Here is a 23,313-nt window from a genome sequence, read left to right as displayed (position 1 = left end):
TCCTGTGATTAAAAAAAAAAAAATCTCCTAACACCATAATGTTTTCTTTTATAGAAAGTCTAAAGATTGATCCTGGTTTTGTGAGAGTTCATGGAAGATCCATGTTAATATCCCATCACAGCCCATGTCCTTCCAAGGGTTCAACGAGTAAGAAGCATGCAGGAAAAGGTGGCTTATTGAAAATAAGAATAATTCTAAGAAAATCAATACCACATCTGAGACCTTGGCCTGGCAGCTTTTACTAGACGGCTGTCCCACCAAAGATCTTATTCTCTGCTCCAAATCTTCCCCCAGTCCTATGCTGTAGCAGAAAGGTCTCTTTGTTCTGCCTGCTTACAACTTGTCAAATTACCACAGAAGAAAGGGCACTGTAGCAATTTCAGGGCTCAAACCAAAGGCAACTGAAATATTCCTGGAGATGAACCCATCAACGAACTAACTCTCAGATGCCATATGGGAATATTCTCTCTCTCTCTCTCTCTCTCTCTCTCTCTCTCTCTCTCTCTCAAGACAAGGTTTCTCTGTGTAGCTTTAGCTGTTCTGGAACTTGCTCTGTAGACCAGGATGGCCTCACACTCACGAGATCCACTTGCCTTTGCCTCCCCAGTGCTGGGCTTAAAGGTGTGTATTACCATGCCTGGCCATTCTTGTATCTTTTGAGAGCCTGGTATTGTTGGCATGCTAAGGTTTTCTTGATATTCTATTATGCTGTATATTCTATATATTGTATGTCATATGTATTTGATGCACACATATTTGTGTACATGTTAGTATATGCATGTATATACATACAATGTCGTATATACTTTGTGTGAAGTAAGTTCTTTGAGTGAAAAGGCTTAGGAGAGTATTTAAGGACACAAGGAGAAATAAGAAGTATATGAAAAATCATTTGGAAATTAGATAATGAGTGTGAACATTTGCCTAATGCATAGCCCATCAATCTATCCCCAAGTGTGTACACATATATTTACCAAGAGAATGCATGCTTGCTCATACGAACACTATCTGTAATAGCTCCAATTTGGAATAGTCTTTCAATAGATTATCTATAACAAGTGTGGTTTATTTATATAATATTCTAGTCCACAGCATGGAGAAAGTATTGACACATACAACAAACTGGATAAAACCCACAGACATGATGATCAAATCAGCCAGGCCAAAAAGCATGTGATTGAGGTTCCACTTCATGAAATTTGAACACAGCCCACCCTGACTCATGTTGTTAGAAGCAGAATAATAATAATAAGACAGTGTGTGTGTGTGTGTGTGTGTGTGTGCACACGCACGCGCGCACACACACACACGTATGTATTCCTGTACTTGAGTGTGTGCATGTGCGTGATTAAAGCAGAGAGGTAGAAGAAATTTCTTTTCATACAGAGCCTTGGTGATGTAGCTTTCTGCCACAGTCTCCCCCAAGCCCTAAGGGGTGAGATTCCCTTCTCTTCCTTTCCCCCCTTTTCATCCCTCTCCCCATGAGGGGTCAGACCTAGACCAGCTAGGCAAACAAACATTCTTCCACAGAGTTGCAGCCTCGTCAGAAGTTCTGTGACTTGACCTGAACACTGCTTACATAAGTTATGTAAGGTTGACAATGTGTGAACATTCACAGGGCTAAAGCTATAACTACACGTGTTTGTTGTGCACCTATCTGTATTATTTAGGACATTTTCATCTACAAGTAGCAGCAAAGCTCATTCAACCTACTGAATTCAAGACTACTGAATGCAAGACTTCACATACCACGAAGCCCAAGAAGTAGGCAGTAACAATCCTTGCTAATTTGTATCCCGAAAAAATCATAACGGCTCGGTGTGGCAGCACACACCTTTAATCCCAGCACTAGAGACACAAGTAGGCAGATCTCAGTGAGTTTGAGGTCAGCCTTATCTGCACAGTGAGTTCCAGGCCCAAAACAAAAAACAGATAACCAAACAAACAAATAATCCTATGGCCCTCTGCTCTTTCTCTCTTCTCTGCTCTTCAGTCCATTCTTGGGTTACTCTCTTTGTATTAATAAGACAGCGATCATAATTCTAGAAATGAAATCCACATTCTCAGTTTGAGGCATGACCACAGAAACTAGCAGAAGCCATTAGGGCTAAGGAAGAGGCGCTGAAGCTGAAAGCCCATCGGAAGCCTGGATGCACGTGGATGACTGACTGAGATTCATATAATGTCAGGAAGATGGTAGCTTGGCTGTGGACCAAGAAGATGCAGGAAATTGGAAATGGCAGGACCTGGGAGGTGGTGAAAGTCTGAAAGGTGTTCGCACAGAGCACACACTCCAGTGCACACTGTTTAGAGAAACTAGGGGAGATGACAAGGACGACTGTGGTCTTTGGAGCAGTGAACTTCTGATGTGAAGTAATAATAAGTCATGGGAAATTTCTTGGAGGGAATGTCACATGATCAGAGTCCTGACAGTGATGATATCCAAGTCTGTCCAGTTCTAAGATGTGTAGTTTATTATCACGTAACCAATTATCCCCGTACGTATGCCTTAAAAAAAATTACGACTCACAGTTTCTATGAGTCAAGAATTTGAGCGTGGCTTTTCTGGGTTGTTCTGGCTTGTGGTCTGTTTGACACTGGGGTTGGTGTTTCCAGGGTTGAGTCATTTAAAGCTGTAACCATCAGAAGTGACTCCTTGGTAGAGCTGTCGACAGGAAACATTGGTTCCACATTACATGCTTTTCCATGCACCTCACTGGGGACCTGGTTCACTAGAGAGAAGAACCAAAGGGCATGGGGGAAGGAGAGAGCTGCCCACCTTCCAGGACTCCACTCCAGATATGGCAAAGCACTGGGAAAAATAAAGCCCGGAAAGATGGCTCAGTGGTTAAGAACATGTGCTGCTCTTCCAGAGGAGCCAAATTTAATTCCCACAACCCCCAAAGAGTAGCTTACAACAACCTGCAATTCCAGCTTCAGAAGCTCTGATACCCTGTTCTGGCTTGTGTGTGTGTGTGTGTGTGTGTGTGTGTGTTCATGCTCACATGATTTTTTTTTTTTAAGAATTGGGCAATCTCTACAGTATTCTGTTCACTATGACCAATGGTGAAACAGAGCCTACAATCATGGGAGTCAGTGATTTGTGTTTGCTTGTTCCAGAAAATTCCAAAGCAAATTAGCAACTGACCATCAGTCAGCTCTACTCTACTTCCCTGATTGGGCCTTCTCTCTTCCCTCTACTTGGCTATACTATGCCATAAGTGGATCTATGTTAAAAGGGGCGAGAGAGAGCCTCTTTGCATTCTCAACTAGAGAGACAGATGTTCTGTAGGTCAAAGCCCACCCCAGCCCCCAGTCTCCCGATGTTGTGGGCACTGCAGCCAGGCTCGGCTGGTACGGAGAGCTGGGGAGATAGGAGGGATAGGAGGGACTAGGAGACAAGGAGAAAATAGGAAGTAGTAAGGAGGAGTCAAGATGGAGAGTCTGGAGAGAGCTGGACGCCAGCCGCCTCCCCGGTAAGAGAAGGCCATGTAAAGATACATAGAAATGGGTTAATAATTAAAGACAGAGCTAGCCGATAAGTAACAAGTAACCGGGCCAACAGTATAATATCTAATACAAAGTCTCTGTTCATTATTTGGGGCTGGCGGCATGGCAGCAGCACAAGACCAGGCGGCGGGCAGAAAAACAATACTCCTTACACTCGTGTGATCTCGGAAGCTAATCAGGGTCAGGCCTGGTTAGTACTTGGATGGGAGATTTAGAGCAGAGGTCTATCTGTGGGAGCCCTGGACCATGAAAACCGAGGGAACTGTCCTGCATATGCAAGAGAAAGGAAGCTTCCCAGGATTCTTGATCACGAGGTGACCACACAGGGTCAGCTCCTTCAGAGATCCGATTGGGGAACCTGCGTGCAGGGGAGCAGGGGCACCACAGCAAAGGCAGAAACAGCAGCCCAGGGTGGAGGAGGTGCAGACAGACGCCCAGGGTCATCTCAGTGTCTGGAGAGAGATAGGAGTACACTCTGGGTAGGCGCTCAAGATGAAGAGTCACCTAGAGCAGATGGTTATTGAAGGGAGGATAGAAAGGCAAGTGTTGGCTGTACTACTGTCAGCTAGGCAGGAAGGGGGCTGACCACATTCCCTATTGGTCAGTGATGATGTAGCTCACTAGACCTCAGGGTGGAGTGTAACGGTCTAGTCAATGGCTAGAATACTCATTCAGGAAAAAAAAAAAAAAAAAAGCATTGTGCCCGACCAATTCTTACCAGTCTCTTGTTTGTTTGTGCAATCAATCCAACATGTTTTAGGGAGTGCACAAACCACTTCAAACTTGGCAGCTGTAGACAGCATGTACTTATCTCTAATTTCTGCAGGTCAGGTTGGCTGCATACAGCTGGGCTGATTTAGCAGCTTCATGTTCTCCCGGGGCTGCAGTCTCATCCAAGGCTCAACCAAAGGAAGATCTGTTTCCAAACCACTGCATGCTGTTGGCAGGATTTATCCCTTCATGGTCTTGCTGGATCTACCCTCAGCCTACAGAGATGGCTCATCACACGGCCAGGTCCCTCAGCACAGTGTTCCTTCAAAAAAGGGAGCATATGGAGAAGGGCTGCCAGCAAGTGGCCTGCTATATGACATAACCACAGACATGCATCTCCTCACCTCTGCCATGCTCTCTTGGAGATGCACATCTAACCAAAGGGACAAGGGGGGAGGGACTACACAAAGATGTAAACAAGGGGCGGCGACCACAGGGACATCTTAGAGTCTCTCTGTTATACCAGGATACAGGTGTAATGAGTCAAGTCTTCAAGGGAAGTAGCTAGGGAGGGAGGGAGAGAGAGAGAATGAAAGAGAGAGAGAGAGGTGGGAAACTGGGAGGGTGGACTGGGTTAAAGGTTAAAAGATATGCTGATCTAAAAAAAAATATTACCTATTAATTGCAAAGAATCTCAAGATGTGTTCTTTTGGTTTGGGTTAAACATGAAACGCCCATTATTTATGAGACACCCAGAAACTGTGAGCACCAATTGGACATGGCGTTGAGAAATTATTTTTAGTTTATGAAAACTTCATTTTGAAATTTTAATAATCTTTATTTTTGGAAACTCACACTGAAAGACTAAAGACGGGCAGCAGAGGCAGGAATCCCCTGGGGCTGATGGGCTGATGGTGGCAGCTCTGAGGTGTTGCTGGGGCTCATGAAGCCCTGACTAACTTTTGGGGATGGCCAAGTTTTTAGCAACTATATCTCTAGTAACCCAAGCTAGCCCGGACTCCTTACTGTGGACTAAAGATGACCTCGAATTTCTGATCCTCCTGCCTCCGTTTCCCAAGTGCTGGGATCTTAGGTGTGCTCACCATATTTGGGTTATCTATAGTTCTGGGGAGCCTGCTGTGAGCTCTGTGAATGCCAGGCAAGGACACTGGCAGCTGAGCCACACCCGAGTGTCAACCTCTAATTTCTTCATAATGAAACTTTGCTTAGAAGTTAGAAAGATGGCTCAGTGGTAAAGCGTGCTTGCTGTTTCCCCAGCGACCCAGTTCTGTTCACAGCACCCATGTCAGCCGGCTCAGTCTCCTGTAACCCCAGCTCCAGGGCATCCGATGACCTCTGCAGGCACCTGTCTGTGTGTCCCACACAGACACACATAGGTAAATAATAAATCTTTTTGACAAGTAAGGAAAAGTATCTGCTGCATCAGCAGTCAGATAGGCAAAGGAAAACCACGTGAGACTGTTTCTGTGTTTGTTCAATTCCAGGGACAACGGTGAAAAGCTACTCCTCACCCCAGGAGAGGATGGGTGCTCTGATCCTTGCTGGGTAGGTGGAAAACATCATCACACTACTTGGACAGCATGTCAGTGCTGTGTATAAAATTCTTATCTAGGTGTGTGGGTGGGCATCTAAACTCCTCAAGGGGCTGAGGTGGGAGGATTAAGCTTGAGGTCAGCCTGGCCTATGTAGTGAGAGCCTGTTTCACAACACTAAATACGAAACAATATGCAGGCTGCCTGGGCAAACGCAGCATCAATAGTCTTGCTCGCTGTGGACCTGTGTGCTATACTGCTGTGGTGGTCTGAATGAGGATGGCCCCCACACGGTCATATGTTTGAATGCTTGGTACCCGGTTAACAGATAGGGACTATTTGGGAAGGGTTAGAGTCTCGGCCTTATTGGAGGAGGCGTGTCACTGAGGGGTGAGCTCTGAGGCTTCAAAAGCCCACACCGGGCCCATCTCTTCTGCTCTTTCTGCCTTGTGCTTTTGGATCGGGGGGGGGGGGGGACCTCTTGGCTACCACTCCAGTGTCTGCCTGCCTGCCACCATGCTTCCTGCCATGGTAATCATGAACTAACTCTCTGAAACTGTAAGCAAGGCCCCAACTAAGCGCTTAATTTTATAGTTCTCCTTACTCATAGTGTCTCTTCCCAGCAATACAATAGTAACTAAGACAACTACCGACTGACCAGGCAAGATGCGCTCACTGGTGCAGTAGGGGCAACTCTGTCACAGGAGTAACCAGCTACTTTCTGACTGGATTTGAGGCCCAACCCATGGGAGGGAATTCATGTCTGGCACTGCAAACTTGTCCAAAAGCCCATGCCCAGGGAGGCCGCAGATCCTAGTATGGAAACTTCTGCTACTGTTTTGTTAAATGGATATCATGCCTTCTCTGTAACTGTGCCTCTGCCCCAGATTAACTCCACCATTGGCTTTGGCCAGAGAGGTGTCCTCCGTGCAGTAGGCAGTGGTTATTACAGACTTACAACTGGTCAGTGTGCTGAGAAGTCACTGGGGGATGCTCAGCCATGAACAGGATGTCTATAGTGCTCCCTCCACACAACTCAGGGAATAGGGCAGAAGTGGAAGAAAGAAATGTGGGAAGCAGAGAAAGGGGAGAGTTAGTGAAACATTGTCGTCTGGGTGTGACATAGCCATTCGTGTCTACACAAGATTGGGCCCATCAATGTTCTGTCCTGGAGTGGGGAGGGGCTCCTAGGCTCCACCTCTCTGTGGGGATTTATATACAGTTGATGGTTGATGGAGAAGAAACATTTTCTTCAATGGTAGAGCCATTGTTAAGGTGCCCGTGTTCCTGTAAGCAAACCCTCACCCATTCTGCACACAAACCTACTGAAACTCATTGGATGATTAAAAACAAATCCCAGCATTTGCAAGGCAGAGGCAGGCATATCTTTGTGAGTTCAAGACCAGTTTGGTCTACAGAGTGAGTGCCAGGACAGCTAGAGATACATAGTAAGACCTTGTTTTGAAAAGAAACAAAAACAATGGACACAAAAAAGGCAAAAAGGTAGAAGGGGCCTAGTTGGGAAGAAAAACATTATCAGTGAGGGGACAAAAGATGATAACAAGATGAATATAATTAAAATATATTATGTACATGGACAAAAATGGCATAATGAAACCATATTTTGCATAATTAATGTATGCTAATAAAACATTAAAATTTTATCCCAACACAAGAGGAAGTTATATAAAATGTCAATACAAAATATTTAATGTATGGTATAATTACTATTCAAATGTAGACTTTGTTTTCCTTCTTGGGACAGGGTCTCTCTATATATCTCTAACTGCCTGGGAACTTGCTATGTGGATGAGTCTGGTGTCAAAGTCACAGAGGCCCACCTGCCTCTTCCTTCCAGAGTGCTGGGATTAAATGTACCACTATGCCCAGCCCCCAAATGTTGGGTTATTTTAAAAAAGAGAAATGATCCAGGGTCCAGGGGAGTTCTGTCAAGACGTCCAATAAGAAGCTGTTTTAAGGTGGGAATATTATATAATTCTTGTGTTGTCTAATTCTCTAATTTTTGAAATGTGGTCTACAATATGCTAATATGCATGATTTACTTTGTTACTGCTGTCTTAGTCAAATATATACATTCATACATACACACACACACACACACACACACACACACACACACACACACACATCTTATCTTAAAATTCTGGAGGCCTAAAGTCAGGACAGCAGACAGGACACACAGGGCAACCACACTGCATGATGGGAGTGTGTACAAGGTTCAAGAGTCACACCAGAGACCAGAGCAGAAACAAGAACAGGAGTGCTGGGAAAAGTTTGAACTCACGTTGTAACATCCTCTTCTTATGGACGCATGAATGCACATCTGTGTCATCCGAGGGTAACAGTCTTAGTGGGCCGAATGCCCCCCCACCCCCTGGAGCCCTGCCTGCTCTAAAGTCACTACATAAAAACGCAGCTACAAGAACTTTTGAAGAATGGTCCAGATCTAAACCATTAGAACCCGGACCTCTCAAAAGCCCAGATCTCACTGTGGAACAAAACATGACGCCAAACAGGGAGAGGGAGGTGAAATGTGAGGAAATACAGGCTGCTGCAGACCACATGCTGACAACTCAGTTAAAGGCAGCAAGTTGAGGAGTAGGAAAAAAGCCAGTGTCCGGGTCCACTGAGCCCAGGTCCACAGCGTGCGGCTCTGAGGCCAGCACGGGGTGCAGCACGGGGTGCAGCACGGGGTGCAGCACGGGGTGCAGCACGGGGTGCAGCACGGGGTGCAGCACGGGGTGCAGCACGGGGTGCAGCACGGGGTGCAGCACGGGGTGCAGCACGGGGTGCAGCACGGGGTGCAGCACGGGGTGCAGCACGGGGTGCAGCACGGGGTGCAGCACGGGGTGCAGCACGGGGTGCAGCACGGGGTGCAGCACGGGGTGCAGCACGGGGTGCAGCACGGGGTGCAGCACGGGGTGCAGCACGGGGTGCTGTGGGACAGAACATTCTGATGACAGACAGCACAGCCATGTCTACATGGCCTTAGCCTGGGAGGCCTTTTTGGGTAAGTGCTGTTTTGGACCCAATATCCCCAAAGGCTCATGTTTTAAAGGCTTAGTGGTTTGGGGCAATGCTGGGAGGTGACAGAATCATTTGGGGGGCAGGGCCTACCTGCCTCCCCGCTTTGTTGTTTTTTAAAACCGCATCTCATGTAGCCCAGGCTATACATCTGAGGGTGACCTTGAGGTTCTGACCCTCCCATCTCCCTAAGTGCTGGGAATAGCAGGCATGGCCACAATGCCTGATACCTTTTCTTTCTCTAAGTTCATTTTTTCTAGGCATTTGTCACAGTAACAGGAAGCTTACTATCACTTTCTTTAAGGGTGTCAGAAGGCTGAAGTAATGAGTGGAGATATCAAATGAGGCATCAAAAGCAGATTTTTAGAGTTAAGTTGAGGGTAAATAGGAAAAATAAAAAGACGGCACAGGTTACTCTTTAGGACAGTTGGGATTTTTTTTTTTTTTTAAATCAGAAAAGAGCCAGCTCCTTTATACCCCTGGCTTTCTCCCATCTTTACTGTCAAATACAATCTTTCCCCATGAAATGGGTAACAAAGACAATGATAAGAGAATTAGAGCTTAGAGTTTAGAGATTATAGAAAGGACCCCGTTTCTCTAGCTATGTAATAAATTAAAGTCACTTACCTCGATGAATTACTTCCCAGGATGCTGATAACCCTTGCAAATGGGATTGCTACTCTGTCCGGAGCAACCAGTACAGCAGGCGCCAGAAGACGAGAGTTGGGAGTTTTTATACAGTACACACACACCCAACTATACATACATACAGACAGACACACACACACACATACAGACCACATACATGTATAGACACATAGATAGACAGAGAGAGGGTTGTATTTTAGGTACATTCCTCTAAGTAGTCACACACATTCTTGTTCGTGTGGACAAATGAGAGAGAGTAACTAAGACCATAAGTAGTAATAACCATGCACAGGCTTGCAGTTATGGTCAGTGGGAAAGAGATAATCACTGTGTCCATCTTATAGCTGAAGAAGCAAGATTCAAAGAGACTCATCCAAGTTATTCTGATGGTTCATTCTGCAAATAGGAGCTTATTAGTGACCTAAATTTCCACGACTGCAGATTATAAATAAACTCTGAACATCAGAAACACAGTGGTGACCATTGAACAGCCTGTACTACACACACACACACACACACACACACACACACACACACACACACACACACACAAATCAGGCTGGCATCATCTTTGCCATAATCACTGACTTCTCAAATTTAACTATAAATATAGGCATGGTATATGCATCTCATCAAAGTGGTTCTTGGTCCCCTCTCTGCCAGGCAAGAGGCTGGGCTGCATCTTGATAGACAAGGTAAGCTTACAGAGCCAAGGAAACACAGGGTGTTGGATCAGTGGGGTTAGAAGCTGTGAGTCCAAGCAGGGGCTCAGAGCCTGATTACTATTGAAGCTGCCTTTCATGTGGCTTGGAGTCACATTGCCCTGTGCAAGCAGCTGTCATCCCACAGGCATTTAAGAGCAACAGAGGACTTTTCTGGGGGAAATCTTGAAGAACTCACAGGTTGCAGAAAAAAAAGGGGCTGCATAAGAATGGGCATGACTCACTTGGCCAGAAGAGCCACCTGGTCAGGACTGGCATACGGGAGGAGGGCAGGAGGTAGAGGGGCTGAGCCTAGTATCTCTGTCTGTCCCTTGCACCTGAAGAAAGATTTGTTGCATCTAGGGCTCACAAGTGAGAGTGGAGGAGCACAGATCCCAGAAGCAATCGTTCTTTGGTTTGGTTGTTTTTTCTCGAAATAAAGTTGTGGGAATCGTCTTACAGATTTTTTGCAGGTATGCAGGGCCCATGTTAACCTCAGAGGGACGTCAGAGAAGAAAATGCCCTTCAGCCTATACACTAATCTGGGTAGTAAGAACGCAGGGGTGGGGGTTGGAAAGGGGCAGGGAGACTCACGATGCTTCTACCCTCACTGCCAAAGATGGAGGAGGAAGATCTTGCAGAAGGAGCTGCTTTGCTCCCTCCAATGGCCCCTCTCTCTCTCTCTCTCTCTCTCTCTCTCTCTCTCTCTCTCTCTCTCTCTCTCTGTCCCCTTAATCAGGAGGGATATGTAACTGATCTGTGTGTCCGATGCCTCCGATGTACTGCACTCTAGTCAGTGATGAAGCTGACATCCGGGTCATGTTTGCCAGGGGAGAAATGGCATGCTCACAAAGTTTCCAGATTAACCAGAATGCGAATGAACGTGAATGCTTTCAATAGTGGAACCTGATTTAAACAGAGCTCCAAGCGACACAGCAAACCTACCTAACCAACAGAAAATGTGACCACAGCAGATGCATGGTTCTTTGTGTAGATCTAAAACAAGCCAGCTATACAGGTTATAGGATGGGAAAATGTTGCCTCAGATACACCGTGCAACAAAAATACAGAGACAGGAGGCTGAGACAGGAGGGTTGCTACAAACTCAAAGCCAGCCCAGGCTACATACAGAGTACAAGGCTATACAGACCTTGTCTTTAAAAAAATATTGCAAAGGTGCAGGGGTGGGGGAGGAAGTAGCTCAGATGGTAGGATGCTTATCTAGCACGCATGAGGCCCTGGGTTCCATGCTTGCAACTGAATAAAACTGGGTGTGGTAGCAAACATCTCTAATCCTAGCACTAGGGAGGGAGAGGCAGAATTATTCAAGACCGTCCTCAGCTACATCTCAAGCTGGAGGCCAACCTTGGCTACATTAGACTCTTGTCTTAAAAAAGAGAGAAAAATAAGAAGAGTTTGGGATGTGGCTTAGTGGTAGGACATTTACCCAGAATGCCCAACAACCTAGGTCCATTTCCCACACTGCAACTCTCCCCTTCCCAGAAAATAATAAATCTATGACTTCTCATTAGAGATGTGAATAAATGTCTGCTCATTCCAGCTAGGGCACCAGCAGTAGACCCAAGAAGGATTCCACTTGAGTGGGCTGAGTGGGATGGAGAGTTTACTGGGGATGGCTACCAGAGGGTAGAAAAGGACTAGACAGTTCACCCCAGTGTGGATGATGCCTCACAAAAGCTGCCTCCCTAGAGCTCCTGCCCAGCTTCTAGGCAGCTCTAGCAGTCTCTTCTCTACAGTCATTTACTACTTTTATACTCTGGGGAGGGGGCTTGTGGATGCTGGAGCTTTCTGAGTTTCTTGACCCTCACACGTTTCTATATAAGATACTCCTTCCTACAGGAGGAAATAGCCACCCAACAAAAATCAAAGGGGCTTTAAACTAGAACCATCTCCAAACAGGATCAAAGGATATCATCTAAAGCCTTCAGCCACGAGAACAGATATTGAAAATGAAGGTCTGTTTCCCATGTTCCTCTGGGCTGAGTTGAGGACTAGGCAAGGCAGGGAGGCTATCCCAGGGGTGGAGTCCTGGCACGCTTCCAAGCAGGAGGTTTTGATAACCGAGACATGAGAAAAGGACTTCACAGGCTTGTAAGTGGGAGAGTTGGGTGTGAGGAGCCAAGCAGGACCTGGGGCAGAGAGGTGGAAGGAAGAGTTGCCTTGAGGCAATGCTGGTACGGATGGCCAGCCCAGCCAAGAGGGAACACCAGCCCATGATGAGACTCCCAAGTTAACGTTCATGAAAGCCCCTGCTAGGCTACCAAGTTTGTGGTTTAGCTGAGCTGCTCACAGAAAGTTCAAAGAAATTAAAGTCTTGGTTTTCCTGATGCCTAGGGAGAGCCTGTGGTCCCCTGGCTGTGGGCTACAGGCCTCTGGGTAGGAAGCATGTCTCAGTCAGTGCCTCTGTCAGGAGACAGATGGAAGTGGCCACATGACCCCTGGTCTCACATCCATTCCACCAAATGGAGAGACATGACAAGCCTTTTATTTTCAGGGCAGAGCATCATTGATTATTCCCCGTTAATGCTTCCCCATCGATGGCGGGCAGGCACTAGAGGGAAATGGAAGGATGTGATATCCGGCCCCCGCAGAGGGAAAATCAATGTGATATAGTTTGATATTTCATCCTAGGATAACCCTCTCTCCAAGTACCAATCCACAGGCCGCTGCTCCACCACCTCCACCAGGCATCGGTACACCCTTCCACACTTACCAAAGGGCAGGGAGGAGGAGGGAAGGAATGGGGACCAGGAGTGATGCCTCTGCTCTCACCCTTTCCTAGGAATTCATAGCAGTCAGACCATCTGCAGGCCACATACACCCTGCTTTGCTCTGCAGTTTCCGGGTCCTAGGCACCCAGTTTCCCCTGAGCGACCTGAGCAAGCCAATGAATGCTTCCTGCAGCCAGCCAGTCACAATGGATGACCTTGGGAAACTGACAGACTAGAAACGGCGTGCCCCCTGGCAGAAGTTGACAGTTGCAGGTTCAGAGCAGAGAGAAGACTTGTAATGCAGGGAGGCGATAGGAGGAAGCAGCTGCTCTGTACACACATGCACGCACCACCACCAAAAGAAACTGAAGTTCCTCTTCCCCCAAAAGGGGGATGGATGTGACAAAGAGGAAGTTCTGCTCCTTTTGGGGTCTTGGGGTGAAGAGGAAGTGAACCTCTTACCTGGGGATGGGGAAAAGAAACCCAGCCAAATCTGGATATCTAGAGCAATATGCTGGTGGTCTAAGCAGGCTTCCTATGAGCACCTAACTAACTGTGCCTGTACCAGTCACACTGCTTTTGGAAAGCTCCAGGGATGCCCACCACCACATAGTCTCTCTCTCTCTCTCTCTCTCTCTCTCTCTCTCTCTCTCTCTCTCTCGTGTGTGTGTGTGTGTGTGTGTGTGTGTGTGTGCGCGCGCAGCAGCTGCGCGCACACGCCAGGCGGTGGGGGAGGTTACTCCAGGAGAAGAAAGTACCACTATTTTCCTTTCTTCCAGAGGCTGGGAATCATGGAGTGAGCCTCTGCCTGGGTGAGGCTGGAGCAGATAACTTTTCTGTAGAGCAGTGGTTCTCAACCTTCCTAATGCTGCAAACCGTTAATACATGCTGTGGTGAGCCACCAACCATAAAATTATTTTCATTACTACTTCATAACTATAATCTTGTTATTATTATGAATTGTAAATATGAGCTATGCAGTTGTTCTTAGGTCACTCCCATGAAAGAGTTGTTTGACCCCAAAGGGGTCATGACCCACAGGTTGAGAACCACTGTTACAGAGGTTGGACTGTCAGGCCATGTAGGCCTCTAGAGTTGTAGACCAGAATGCTTGAATCCACTAGCCTGTCTACTGCCTGGATGGGGAATTAACCTGTGTTTACACACCTACCTGCCTGCCAGGGTGTGGCTATAGTTTGGATATTGTTTCAATTTGTTCCTCAAGTTAATTCCCATTTGAGGTACCAGGAAAGGATGAAAGCTGAATCTCACCATAGTGTTTAGAGGTAAGGCCTTAGGAGGTGATTGGGGTTAGATAAGTTCATTAAGTGGGAGCCCCCAAAGTTGAAGCCTGGTGGCTATATAAGATGACGAATAAACCATAAACACACAGACACTCCCTGGCTTGACATTGATGGCCCACCCTAGTCAGAACTCAAGGAAGTCATCATTAAATGTGAATACCAGAACTTATACCTCCAGAACAGTGAGCTGAAACATAGCTTTGCTTTGTAAAGTTAGCCCAGCTTGGGCATTTCATTATAGCAATGAAAGCTGACCCACACCACTACCAACTATGGTATTAATTCTCCTGGAGTTCTTACAAGTAATATTTTCTCTAACGTGTTCCTGGATGTACAGGATATTTGTATTATGAATGTGAGATACTTTTTTAATATCTTAGAAGCCTATGTCTTAGCAAGAACATGATTTAGTCTACAAATGACCTATGAGGATGCTGCCATGAGCTACAGAATGGGAACATCCTGTTTGGCCTTGAGAATGTGCCCACATGTTCTTGAATTCATCCTTTTCAGAGAATCAGCCTCATGCAGTCATTTCTGCCCGAGTCTGTCCCTTCTGCTCTGTGGCTCTTTTGGCTTCACTCCCCTTCTGTCAAACTCCTTCCTCTACCTCACATGACCAGTCAGGTGCTGACACCCTGGAGATTAGGGAAAACAGGTGCTCCAAGTACCAGGGGACAACAGCTGACCCCATATAAAGGCTTTTGTGGGGAGAGGGTTACCCCAATCAAGGGAGACAGTGACTCAAAGTCAGAATCCCAGCATGTTCTCTGTCCTTTTTATACAGGACCTAAAATTATACATGGTTTCATGATCTATCATGAAAGGGGATGTCAGGGTCCTTCCAGGATCCCCAAACCATAGCATGGGGGAATCCCTAGTCCAGCAGGGAAGGCCCCTATGCTCTTTCCTGCCCAGGGCTCAGGCTACACAGTATATGTCATCTCCAGGCTCTCAAATACCCACCCACCCCCCCACACACACACAGAAAACACTGACTTGTGCTCACACACATTTTGTGTCTGTGTGGTTTGTTTATCTGTACTTGTGCAGTCTTATTTGGAAATGTTCTTAGTGACCAGCCTATTCCTTGAGGACTCAGTCACCATTATCCCTCAGAGAGTATTCAAACCACTAGAATTATAATGCTAAACTGAGTAAGATAAATGCACTTAAAATACAGGAAAGCCCACTAGGATGCGATCAATTACCAAAGAACAAATAATGGCAGAGATAATGTAGACTATGCTGTTTTATTAGTTTATGTGCACATGTGTTTTGCCTACATGTATGTTTGTACACTATGTGCATACCTGGTCCCTCGGGATGTTGGATCCCCTGAAACTGGACCTGCAGACTTGTAAATTGGCATGTAGGTACTGGGAATTGAACCTAGGTCCTCTGGAAGAACAAGTGCTCTTAACTGCTGAGCTATCTCTCTAGTCCAAGAAAAATTACCTATCTATAAAATCGAATCTAGAAACCTCTAGATTCTGTATTTTGGCTTATACTTAGAAAGGCCTTCCCACTCTCAAGTTGTAGAACTTTTAGCTAAGTTGGTAAAGTGCTCACTACATAAGCATGAGTCTCAGGTCAATCCTCAGCACCCATGGAAAATAGCTAGCACTCTCCAGACCAATGGGAAGCTGCCTCAGAAAATAACGTGGCTGGCTACTGAGGAACAGCACCGAGGTTGACCTCTGGCCTCCACATAGAAATGCACCCACATACCCGCTCTTATTTCACACTGGATTGTGTGCAGATTATCCTGGTGTGAAAGGGAAGAATGGCTCTGCCCATTTTTCCAGAACACCATAGAATGGTCCCCACCCCACTGATTTGAAAACTTACCTTTATCACAGCTTCAGTTCCCATATGTTGGTCTATCTCTGAACCTTTCTATTCTCCTCTATAAATTATTGCCATACGATAACTGCTATACATATATAAATGTTAATGTTAGCCTCTCTCATCACCTTATTTATTTGTGTAGCCCTGGCTGTTGTGGAACTTGCTCTGTAGGCCAAACTGGCCTCGAACTCAGAAATCCACCTGCCTTTGCCTCCTAAATGCTGGAATTAAAGGTGTACACCACCATTGCTTGGCTCTATGTGGATTTTAAAATTAGCTTATGCAAATAGTTTTATTTTCTAAAAGCCCACTAGTGTGATTTGTTCTAATTTTGTGTTTATGTATACAGGTACATACGCATGTGGATGTCTGCAGAGGCCAGAAGCAGGCCCTGGGCACCCGTGATGAGCTCACAGGTGATTCTGAGCCACATGATGCAGGTGCTGGGAGCAGAACTTGGATCTTCTAGGGGAACAGGAAGTGCTCTTAAATGCTGAACCATCTCTCCAACCCTGGGTACCACACTGAGTTGACACATTAAACATGCTGATCATTCCTATGAAAGAACATGGGCACGGTAGTCTTCTCATTTGGTCTTATTTTCATTGGATCTTGTTTGGTCCCTCGCTGGTATTTAAACTTTTCCTGCAAATAAATTTATTTCTAATATTTTCTCTTTTTGTTTTCTGCTATTATAAAAATTACTTTCTATTAGGCATGAAATTGGATACCTTGTACATAAAGATGATCATTTTCTGAAAATTAGCTTTGTAAGTTATTTTGTTTGTCTTTGGCTAGTCTTCTTTTGCTTCTAGGTAAATAATCCAATCATTTCATCTGGGACTTAGAACTTTATCTTCCCTCCCCTTCTAATTTCTGTCTTTAATTTCCTTCTTGTGTCTAATTGTTTTGTCTACGTCTTGTGGAACAATTTTAAATAATAGTGACGATTAGTAGACATCTTTGTCTTGTTTCTGGCTTTAATGAAATTGCTTCTGGTATTCTCAATTAAGCACGACGCTGGCTTCAGATTGAGATAAATATATTTTATCATATGAAGGAGACACCCAGCTATTCCTAGTATTAAATGATCCTTGTATCCCTGAAATCAGCATCACTTAGTCATGGCGAATTACTCTTATCTACAGCCATCTGGCTGGACTCAGTCTTAGCTCCCCATCTCACTGCTGGTATTCAGCAGGCTACTTTACCTCCTCAGGACTCAGTTCCCTTGTCCTTTAAAACAATGATGGGGAGGCACTTACTAAGTGGCTGTGCCTATCAACTAACTGGCTCTATGGAAATCTGAGCATCTCTTCAAATGTTTAAAAGCTATTTTCACTTAAAAAAAAAAAAAACTGAGCAGGCCGTTTATATTTATTTCCCATTCCCCCCACCCTGTGGGATATCTTCTTTTTAAAAGTTCCTTATACATTGAGTTTAGCCATAATCAGTGATGTAAATTACAAACATACATCCCAGTTAACAACATTTTTTGTTTGCTTATGGTGTAAGTGCATGCAAAAGCTTTCGTTGTTTTCTTTAGGAGCCAAAGGTTTCTGGCTGCACCTGGATTTCAAGAGGCAGTGAGAACTCATGTCTCTAATCCCTCACTCTCCCTGCATCCACCCCCACCCCCCACCCCCGCCATTTGCCATGAACTTACAACCCTCTTCAACAAAGGTGGCTTGTTTTCCTAATGGCCCAAGGAGAGTGAGGGACTGACGGAGCTGACCGCCCCATCATAACCCTGCAGCTGACCAACACCCCTGGGAAGCTTGCACCCTCCCAGGTTACCGACAGGGACAACTTTGTTGTGAACAGGCTTATTAGAATTTTAGGACTTGCAATCACAGAGTATCTCTATCTCATGCTCTTTTCTTTCTTACTGAATCCTTAAATGATAGGGAGAAAAAGCAAAACAAACATCAAAGCTCCTAGCTGTCGAGATGAACATTGGGCAAAGTATAGACCATCAGCCGTGCCTTGCTGAGTCCTGTTAGAGAAATCACCTGTTATTTTTCCCAGCAATTGTATAGTTAGCATTGTAAAATCAAGCCCCTGGTCAATCTGGACATTAGCCTGGCATACCATATGACGAACAGGCCCAATTTCCCCTTTTCTGTATAGCCATCTATGGAATTCTATGCACTTGTCGAGCATCATTTACTCTTCTAGTTTATCTCAGCCCCCATCCCACCCTATCCTACCATGCCACCATGACTGAGAACACCAACTTTACTGTATCCTGAAATTTCTTTAGCAGTTGAGCCTATTTCTGAATTATCTATCTGCCTCACTGCCTATTCATGTGCTGTACAACAGTGTTTAGAGTTAGCCGTCATAATATGGAATAGGACAGTCTCTCTTCCAAGTGGTTTTTCAGTTTTCTCAGGCTGGTTGTCTTCCTTTGATTTTCCAAGTCAATCCTATCATGAACATACCTGGCTCCAAGTAAAGAACTGACAGTGTGTGGAACGGGGAAGGACCACAGATCTTCCTACAAAGAAGACAGTCCCAGACTTGCAGAATTTTGGTAAATCATTTCAGGGGGTTTTCAATTTTACTAGTTAAGGATGTCTGTGGCATTACCTTATTAATGTCCCTATCCTGGCTGCATCTGTCACTTCCTGCTTTGGTTTATGGCTTTAACTGGGAGCTCAGTCTTGTATCACCTTAACCTGTAGAGTGCTTTAACACCTGGATGGAAGTTTACTCTGCAAGTATTGAGGTTGCTTCTGCTAGTCATCTGGAATGATAACAGATTCAGGTCCACTGAAAATTGTAGACCACACAAACGGTATACACTGAACAGAAACCTATGCCAAGGACAACTTGTCAAATATTTTTTAAGTGAAAAATGGTATTTTTCCACCAGGGTCAAGAAGGACAAAGGCAAATTTGTATTTAGTTCAGTGGTTTATTTAGTACTTACCCAACACTGGCAAACATCATGCTGGAGGGAGCTACTTTGTGAAGATCTCAGCTGAGACTCCCTTCCTTGAGCATCCCATGCCTGACCTCAGGGTATTCACTTCAGCCTTCATGCCAGAAGCTCATTGGGGCTTGGTGAATACTTTTAGGATGGATGATGGCATTATCTCATTGGCCTCCCATGGAAGAACCCCCCCCCCACACACACACACACAATCACATACAATTTTAACCAATGTAGACTCTGCTTTCTTTTCTATTCAATCACCTGTACATTTAGCAAGATTTTCTTTTTACTCCAGTTAATTAATGGTAAAATTAACTCCCACAAGTAGAACAAGTCAGTAGCAGGAAATAAGATTAGCATACAAGAATCAATACCTTTTATATATAGAATTACTAGTTACAAGATACAACGGCAGAGAAAACATCTTACTGGCAACAGTGCTTTGACTGATTAGATCACATAATCATTTACTGCATGTGTCCCTTCCTATAATGCATATGGTTTTAATCATATGTACACCCAATTATGCATGTATAAGATGGCAAATACAGGATGGATTTGCCCTGAAGTTCTCTTGAAAACTGCTTTGCCTTTAACAGAAAATCATTTATTGTATACATATGTGCCAAGGCCTATCTGCATAGGATAGAGGACAGACACATTGCTAGGGCTGATTCTCTTTTACCATTTGAGTCCCAGGGACAGAACTCAAGTCATCAGGGTTGGTGACAAAATGCCTTTTACCTGCTGAACCATTGTCTCTTTTAAAACTCCCAGTTGATCTGCATGCACCCAGGGTTAAAAACCCCCACTTCAATGAAAAGACAGAGGAGGAGATGTATTTCAGTGGTCAGCAGGGGTTCAGGGTTAAGGAAGTGTACTTTGTTTGAAGGGGGAAGTTTCTGAGCATATTAAAATGCAAAAACATCGATGACAATAGTCTGTATACAGCTAGCCAGAGCAACGTACAAATCATGAGCACTGAGGGTAAGAGACCTGGGCAAGACAGGTACTTGAGAGAAAGTGTGGTTGGGAGGAAGGAAGATGATTTACTGACAAGGTCAGGGGTAGGAGGGCAAGACTAGTTGCTGAGAGGCTGATGTTAACAGGATTGGGAATGGCTGCTTTGCAAAAACTGCTAACAGGAGGGGTCCTGGCCGAGATACTGGGCAGTAGGAACTGCTACCATGATTCTGGGTGGCATCAGTTTGTACTTAAGTCCAAACAAACAAACAAACAAACAAACAAACACTGCCCAGAGGCTATTTAAAAATTATCTTCTTTCATTCTTCAATTTTAAATACTTGGAGATTGTTTCAGAGAAAGAAAACATTTCCATTATTAAAACTTTAGAAAGTGCTTCTGAATTGTTTGTTAAGACAAAAATCTCGATATGTAGCTCAGGTCAGCCTAGAATCCTACTGTCTCTGCCTTGTCTGGGATCACTGTTATAAAGATTTATTTATTTGAGGCAGGGTTTCTCTGTGTAGCCCTGGCTGTCCTAGAACTACGTTGAACACGCTGGACCTAAACTCCTAGAGATCCACCTGCCGCTCCAACACTGTTATTAAAGGTGTGTACCACGAGGCCCATCACTATCTAGAGACTTTTGCTAGTTATTTAGTAATGCTGACACTTTTTTTTTGTGGGGGGGGGGGAGGCAACATGTGGTTTTAAATGGACTTTAAGATAGGAAAGAGGCTGGTCAGCAGTGGTGCATGCCTTTAATCCTATCGAGGTGAAGGCAGGTGGATCTCTTTGAGTTTGAGGCCAGCCTGGACTACAGAGTTCTAGGTTTGACTCCAAAGCTACAGAGAAACCCTGAGAGGAAAGAGAAGTTGTGTAGTGTTTTAAACGTTGTAAATTATGAGAGCTAAACCACGCACATATAGAGTCTAGGGAGCCAGTGCTAGACAGCTTCAAGATCACCTTCCCCAATACAGTGAACTCCTTTGCCATACTTCCCTCTGGAAGAGAGAACTTGGGTTTGTGGGCTTTGGCTCTAAGTCAGGACCCTTCTTAATTACTATGAGTAAAAATCATCAAGAACAACGTCCATATCTTTTGAAAGCTTCAAGTGAGCTTATCATATTCTGAAGTTGAAACTCAGACAACTCAGTGGGGTATTACTGTTGGGTCCCAAGCCTTCACACTCAATAGCTGTGTATAAAGCAGGCATGAGAGTGTGAGTGAACTGAAGTACTGAGATTACTGACCGACAGATGCTTATATGCCTGCTCCATACCTGAGGTATCTGCTCTTTTAACTTTTTCATTTTTTCTGAACTATATATTAAAATGTACATTACTATGCTAGAAAACTGTGATGCTTTTTCTTGAAACTGACAATGAACACAAAACTCACAGGAGGATGTACCTCATGTAACATTTTACACTGATAATTGTGAAAAGTGGCTATTATTCTTGTTATATTGGACGTCCTATGTCAAGTTGTTAGGAGCAGGTTTTTCCTGCTGGCCTGGACCCACCATGGCGCCAGAAGTCTGCTGGACCCTGCCAAGTCAGGGTAAGAGCCTTTCTACCTCCCTGCTGTTGCTGTGGTCTGTCAAGTTCTCTTGGCCTTAGCCAAAACTGGGTGTACCACGTTGCTGTGAGACCTTGGGTGACTGTTCAGGTGGCTTGCTGTTTCTGTCCTCGCTGCACCTTTTGGAAGTTGCCCATCCGCACTTCCTGTCTACTCTAGTATCGTTAATTTCCTTCTCAGGTCTTGATGAGGTTGAAGATTAAACTATCACAACTATTATTCTCTCTTCCTAGTTAGATATATTAGACTTAAGTTTTCCAGCTTAGGACAACTCTATTGTAAATTCTGTTATGCCTTCACCCTAGGACTAGTATGTAGGTTGTTTTATTCTCGATTTTCCTTTTCTTAGAGCACACTTGTTATTCACTGTTTTGTATACAGTTTTGTATCAAGCCTAAATCTTTTCTTTAGACTAAAAGGGGAATTATAGTAGGATATTCACTTTGTGCCACTCCTTCTGTGGCACTTACCATGCCCGATGGGGGTGGAGCCAGGGGTGGAAGTGACCAGTAGAACTAGGTCAGAGGAGCCAGGGAATGCTCTCTTGCTGGAAGGACAGGGATGCGGAGAGGAGAGCATCCAGTGGAACTTGCTGGTGTTCATCTGTCTAGGTTTTAAGTTATTTTTCCCTGAATAAACATCTATTTGGCCTATTTGTTTATCCTGATCCTTATTAAACCTCAATATCAAGTCACTTCCATCCTCTACTCACGGCCATGAGGGCAGTTTCACCCTTTCCCAAGTGTTTGGGAAGGAAAATCATGGGGAACAAAGCCACCCCCTCCCCCCCCTTTTTTTTTTTAAAGAGTTTAAGAAGGGAATCATACACAAAATCTGTCTTTGCCAAAGAGACGGTCTTCTTACTGGCAAGGCCTGTGCTGCCTAGGCTTAAGTCTGCACTGGGATCCCCTGCAGTGTTTGTTTGTTAGGCTTGCTGGACCTCATCTTTAGGCACTGACTCAGTAGGTCTGGTGCTGCTAGTCTAAGAACTGCTCTAAGCAGTCCCCTTCCCTTGGCCAGAGACTACTCCACACCATGAGCATCTCCAGTATCTCCTCACTGCCAGTCGAGGGACCAGTCTGAGGATCTGCTCAGAGCACCCCTTCTCCTCCCTCTGCCTAAGATGGTTCCCCTTTGTATCTTCAGCATCAGCCTCATCCTCAGACCATACTGGACAACTGTAGTTCCAAATCTGCTAATTTACCAAGAGATTTCCCCACTTCTAGAATATATTATTCTGCCCAAATTTGTAGTACTTGGCTCCTTTTTTAAAACCTTACAGTTATTGCTCCTTTTCTTCCACATTGCCATTTCTAGGCATGGGCCTTCCTCTTTTTGAGATTATAACACAGGAGTGAACACCCTAGCCATTCATGTTCAGTGCCTGAAGTAGAAATGACCAGTTCCATTCCTTGGCTTTGCTTCTCCGATGGAGTAGGAACACATTCTTACTGTTGCAAGAAGCTGTAACTCTGCTAACCACAGAAAGAGGAAATAAGGACACAGTGATGAGCAAAATTAGCTTTAGCAAAGGAAGAGGCCAACAAGGGTGAAATGCTTCCACTTCCCCATTGTCTAAGCTATGCCCCCAACAAGACAGTGGCCACGTCTGCTAGAGCCAGCCACTTGGCTTTCAGTTCAAACAAGGTTCCTAAGACACTGAACACAGCTTCTGCTGCTGAGGTGTATCCAAGGCATTTTGCCCAGGAAGGGGAGAGATAAAAACACATTGCTCAGAACCACAGCAATGATGCCAAAACAGAGCAAAGACAT

The sequence above is a fragment of the Phodopus roborovskii genome, unplaced genomic scaffold, assembly GCF_943737965.1.
Source record: "Phodopus roborovskii unplaced genomic scaffold, PHOROB, whole genome shotgun sequence".
NCBI lineage: Eukaryota > Metazoa > Chordata > Mammalia > Rodentia > Cricetidae > Phodopus > Phodopus roborovskii.
The sequence above is the reverse complement of the archived record's forward strand: the minus strand, read 5'-3'. Positions refer to the sequence as shown.